The sequence below is a fragment of the Silene latifolia genome, chromosome X, assembly GCF_048544455.1.
Source record: "Silene latifolia isolate original U9 population chromosome X, ASM4854445v1, whole genome shotgun sequence".
NCBI classification, from domain to species: domain Eukaryota; kingdom Viridiplantae; phylum Streptophyta; class Magnoliopsida; order Caryophyllales; family Caryophyllaceae; genus Silene; species Silene latifolia.
In genome coordinates this window covers 272098830-272105265 of record NC_133537.1, presented here as the reverse complement: position 1 = coordinate 272105265, position 6436 = coordinate 272098830, and positions in this window count along the sequence as shown.

Genomic DNA, 6436 nt, shown 5'->3' with positions numbered 1-6436 from the left:
TTGTCGTAACAGTATATAATTCACATGTATATTATAATCATCATCATTAATATGTTTTAATCATCATAAATCCGACTTAAATCCCTAATAATCTCATATTCGCGGGTTTTCGTCATTAAATCCAATTCCGGGTTATAGAGATTCAATTTGTTCGTATTGAGTTTAAATTCGTCTTTGATATAGTTTTCATCTGTTTATTCACATATTCATCGCATATTCATCATCAAACCATCATGCCTAACTTAATTAATCGATTTAATTTGTTTGACTCATTAATATTTTTCACTTCTGTCATTATTCCATCTTGTAACTAATTCGTTCAATTCCGTCTCATTCATATTTTACTGTTTTTTATGATCCATTCATATGTTAAATAACATGTTAATCACTTTCATCCGAGTAAATAATTTTAATCGATCATTAAATTTCACCAATTAACATTAACGGCTTGCAATTACGACTTCACGCGGGACCGAGCCAAGGAACAATGTACGCAGCGTCTGCTGCGCTATTCAAAGGACGCAGCCTTCTCTGCTGCGCTGTTCTGGTTGAGTTACGCCTCAACTCCGTTGTTGCCTTGACCTAGTTTAATTAGTCTACAATTAACTAACTATTATTCGTATTATCACCTTTTGATCTGTTCGTAATTTTATTCTTTTATTCTTTTTTCTCAAATTATCCGTTTTAAAGGTATTTTCGACATAAATCGCCTATCCCAATGTAATTAATGTAATTTTCGTTATTGTAATTCATAATTATTGTATTTCTTTTATTGTTTGTATGTTTTCACATGTAATTGAACCTTAGTTCCTACTTCGACCCAATTGTTTGCTAATTAACTGTCCACCGACTTAGTATTAATTCTCACATGCTAGGATTAAAACTTGGATGTTGCATTGCATGCATATAGCCGACGATATATCAAGTACGAATAACTTCCCTAATCATCAGTAGAGGCCGTTATCGAGGCGGGCGGGATTAGGTGTTCGATCAAAAGAGCTTCCTAATACGTACCCTCACCCCTTACTCCAGATATCTGTGAACACCCGTGTTCATTGGCATCCACGAGAGTCATTCTAGACATAGAATGCTAAGGGTAACGATTGCTTAGTGTTCATGTCTCTACTTTGTGTCTTGACATGACACGAGGTACTCGAACGGTTCCAATTTCCCATAAAAATTGGTGGCGACTCCATACAAAATGCAAACGCTTGTTTCCCAAGCGCCCCCGTGGGCCCCCGCTGTCCACAGTTTGGCGACTCCGCTGGGGATAATACACTTACGTGTAGCCAAGGGTGAAACTTGAACAAGGTTAGGGAATACTTTGTACAAGACAATTGTCGGTTTTCATAACTCCGTCTTCCTAGACCGTTTTATTCGGCCTTCCTAGGCCCAACCCAACCCATTTGACAAATTGTCCCGTCTAAACGGTCCTAATTCTTATTTGGGCCTAAGGATGGATAGCGATTGACGTCATCCGTACCATGATGCTTACTCTTGTTTGTATCAAGGGCCTTCACTACTTGAGGAAATGGACTAGGAATCGGCCTTACTCTTGTTTGGCACGAGCCTCTCCACAGACTTCGGGTTTGATGGTTCGGTATGGCAACCCACCCTTTAAACCAAAACCCTTTTAAATGCACTCAGCATCCCGTTATAATGCTTGTATAAATGCTTGTACATTACATGATCACCACTTTCTAAACAAAACCATGACGATTTTTCAAAAATCAAAACCCTTTTTAAAATCAAAATTTCGAAAAGGCCATTTGATTTAGCGCAAAACCAATCCAAACTCTGTCCATATGTCGAGTCAAACTTCGGGCCTAAAACCCATTTCAAAACTAAATACAAAACAAAAAAAAACAAAAAAAAAAAAAACGTTTTTTTGAAAAAAAAAAAAAAAAATCCAAAAAAAAAAAAAAACGTTTTATTCAAAATATTTTCAATCCATGTACATGTAAATGTGTAAATTCAATTGGGCTAAGTTAGAGTCAAAGTTCAAACCGACTATGTCCTAGTCGGAACTCTGTCGAGTCATGGACCCGTCTTCCTTTACATTTTGGGTCTTTTCAACGTCCAAGTCAAGTCCTAAGGCGTCACGCCGTCATTTTGGACTCCCTACCTCAATTCAGTTAGGATCTAAGCATTTTCGACACATCGAGTCACACGTTTCGAGGCTCAACACACGAGTCTCAATGGGCCTCATATTTGAGTCTAAACTACAAGTCTTCTTAACACCTATAAGCAAACCTCGAGTCAAGTCCGTCTTAAAACATGCGTCTTAGAATCACGTGTCGCCAATCTCGTCAATCAAGTCAACCACATAAACGTCACTCTGTCAGAGTCAACACTCGAGTCTAAAACTATAGTCAAGCACCGTGAGTCCAAACACGAGAGGTCACTCGCGACATTTCCTGGATTCACAAGTCAAGAGTCTAGTCATCGCATCTCGTTGCATGTCCTTTGTTTGTTGCCTTAGTATGCGTGATCCCGTGTCAAATCAAGTTGTAATGCGCATCATTTTCTTCTCGGTAGGAATTCTGCAATTTCCAGTGGAAGTATTCAAGAACGTTTATCTATCGTCGTCGAGGGACTAAGTACTGCAGTTATTAAGCTCCAGGCCACCGTCGAAGACTTGAGTGCTCGTGTCATTAATATGGAAGACAAGATAGGCATGATGAAACCTTTACCATCTTCTCATACCCTAAGGCCAGGGCATAGCTTCAACACGATTCACCCATCTAAAAAGGCCAATGAAGGCAAGGGAGTTAACCTCTTGCAAACTCCACCCAGAAGGCCGGGACGAGCTCATAGGGAATTCCATGACCTCGGAACCACATATGAAGTAGCTCTACGAAGACTGGTTTCCCAGGGAAAACTTCATCCAATCGGTCCAACCCCAGGACTCGAAAAGATATTCCCTAGATGGAAGGGCGATTCATATTGTCAGTACCATAGAGGTAGGGGACACGATACGGAGGAATGCTTTTGTCTAAAGCATATTATCCAAGACATGATTGAAGAGGGCAAGCTTCCTGTGCCACCTTCCGCCAAGAAATCCAAGAAGACCGACCCTCTTGGGTCAAATATCATTAAACATGATGAAGAATCGTTCCTGGATTGTTCTCATCTCCTCAATCGTCGTAACGATGAAGAGATCAATGTCCTCGAAGACGAAGATATCCAAAATGGAATGCTCATGCTTTCCATTGCCTTCAACAACAAATTTTCCAAAATAGAGGGAGCTATTGATAGCCTAAACTCTCGACTTTCCAAGATGGAGAACCAGTTTGTTGAAATGGGTAAGAAGCTTGATGCCCAACTTCTCAAGATGAAAAATATCCAGACAAACCCTCAACTTGACAGTCCTAAGGAGAAAGCAACAAATGGGCAATCCATTCTTAGTTCTTCTCATCCGGGAATCAAAATCAATAAAGGCATCCTCATGGATCCTTCGTCAAAGAAACATAACAACCCTGTAAGGTCACCCACAAAGGCTTCCGAAAATAAGGGCACACCTCCTAGGAGATTTACCAACATTGGTATTACATACACCGATGCCCTTCAGAGACTCATGGAGCAACGAATGATGAAGCCTATAGGACCTACACCCGAACCAGAAAGGAAATCCAAATTCTGGGATGAGAATTCATACTGCAAATATCATAGGGGCAAAGGGCATGATACAGAGAAATGTTACAAATTAAAACATGTCATTCAGGATATGATCGAAAACGGGAAGTTGTCCCTCTCAACTTTTAACCCACAAGGTAGCTTAGGCAATCCTCATGGATATACCACTTATCAAGAAACTTTTCTTGACTATTACCCTTTCAATGTTCCCAACGATGAAGACGGGGTGCTCAAATGGGTGAATGCTCAAGGCCGGATGCCGAAGCCAGTTGCTGGAAGAGAAAATGTTCAAGCATGGGCCGATGATTACGAGTCTAGGTCTAAGATCGCGTCAAAATCTGGGTCCGGGTCCGAGTCTTAGGCTTTCCATCTCATATTTGTTCTAGTGTCTTTCTTCGTGTCCATTTTCATTCCTAGTGACAACCTGGGGGCTGTCCCATGAGTCACGTGTCTTCTCATATCTATGTTAAGTACATTTATTATCCATTTCAATAAAAGCACACTTTTCAATCCACATATTCTATCATATCTCTTCCTCTACCCTTTTCCTGTGACAACAAGAATTGGTTTGAGACATTTTTTTAAAATGACAACGACGACACATGTCAGTCAATGTGAGTGCACTTATATGATGTTCCATTCTAAGTTGTAGAGGACCTGAAACTCCGTGTTCTTTCCTTACCTATTCCATGTCTGGCAATAGAAACCACAATATAACCCTAGTTTAGGACGAGCCTATCTCAAGAGATTCTAGGACGAATCCAGACCGTCTCCCTTGTTGACGATCCATGACGGAAGGCAAGCCCATTCCCCACAATAAACAACCTGTGTTACTAAAGACCAACCCTATTTCACACCAAAGGCTCTAGTCTAACCCAAATCCATGGTAGCAATCAAATCCAAGATGATACGAGCCACGATCAAAGACAAAGGCTCAATCAAGAGAAACTGAGGTCAATATCCAATGTCGCAGTTATGCCCGTAATCCAAGACAAAAGAGACAAAAGAAGAAGGCTCAATCAAGAAAGCCATGTCAAGCCAAAATTATCTTCAAAAACCCGAATCAAGAATCTGAGCAAAATCCTATATATATTCCGGACCAAGAATCTGAATATGAATCAAGACCAAGCCTCAAATGCTAAACGGAATACTGCTGAAGTCTATATAGAATCAAGACATCAATCAAGATGGTCGGCTAGCACCCCACTTAGCCATTCACACATCATACACCCTAAGTCCTTCTCGAGACCGTTACGAGGAGATAGTTAGGAATTTTGAGAATCCTCTCAAGCTCGTCAAGTATACCCATCCTTTAGGGCCAAGACATGGAAACTTGATCCCACATCATTTTAACCTACCTTTATGTGCTCAGGCTACATCAAGCCAAGAGACTCCATTTCCAAGCCACATTACAAGCCATAATCCCGTCAAGCCTTAACTCCACAAAATCAAGCTCCAGAGATTTGTTTCATCAAAGCCTCTTATGTCCAAGATCCACATTCCAAATATCCTATCCAGTTTCACCTTGACCCATACACGGAGTCTTCAAAAACTTTGCTACCTAGGACGGGACATACCCATATTCATCCTTAGGGTCCACTAAGTGTGCTCACATGACAAGAAATTTTTTACAAAATTAGTTACGCCTCTTTGGTCTATGATCAGAGGGAGTTATTTCAAATCGATTCTTCGAGTCACCAAAGGAATATTACCCTTGTGACCTATGCACTTTAAGGTCCTGACAACCATAGCTTAGGCACACACTTGAACTACGATCTGGTTTGATTTCACCTCTTCAGGTGGATACGTAGGCAGTCCTTTCTTACACGAGAAGGATACAACCACAACACCCAAACAAAATTAACCAAACCTCAGAACTACGATCTGGTTTGATTTCACTTCGCGTGAATACGTAGGCAGTCCTCATGGACACAACCATCCCCACTTCCAACTTTCAATCTCAATTATCAACCACCTCAACCACCAACTTTCAACCTCTATTTCAACTTCCAACCTCAATTAACATCCCTTCCACAACCAACACCTCTATACTGGGGGCTCCTTATTGTCGCCCAGTCTCCCTTTTTACCAAAATTCCAGAGTCATCTTCTCATCCTGGGGGCTTCTCTTCCAAGATGTCACCCTTCCGTTATTCCTCTAAGTCTAGCTATTACTCGGTCTGGACAATGACAAAGATCTTAGATCGATTCTCCAAGTCATCGTACCTCAAGAGGAGTCTCTTTTACAGCAAACGGTGGTGAAAGAAGTCCTAGTAAAAAGATGATTCATGGCTCATGCCTTGCCTTTATATGCCGTCGTCATTTCTTGCAATTCTTATACCTTTGGAACTGATACGCATTGTCACCCACACTTGGCTAGGGGTTGCGCATGCTTAAGCAAAGTCTGTCAAAGTCATCTCTGTTAGTGTCGCGTCAGTCTAACCTAGGTCTACATTTCGCGTCGCATCCTAGTGAGTCAATGTCATGTCAAGTCCTACGTCTAAAGCCCATTGAATATGCATAACGCATTACAAACGACAAACTTCTTTGAACAAGTTTTAAACGACTTTTAAAAAGAAACAACTTTTGCAAAACCTATGTGTTTCCTCATTCGAGGTCCATGTGATAATTGCTTATGTGCATATATTAGATTGCATTCTTGTGTGGCTACTAACCATGCAGGTAAGTATCAGAAGCAGTACTTTATCAAGACCTCGCTTGCCACAACGAGCGAAAATTCATTGACAGGCGTTTCGACGCACCTCTATTATGTTCCCCCAGCGAGAGTACACGGATAGACA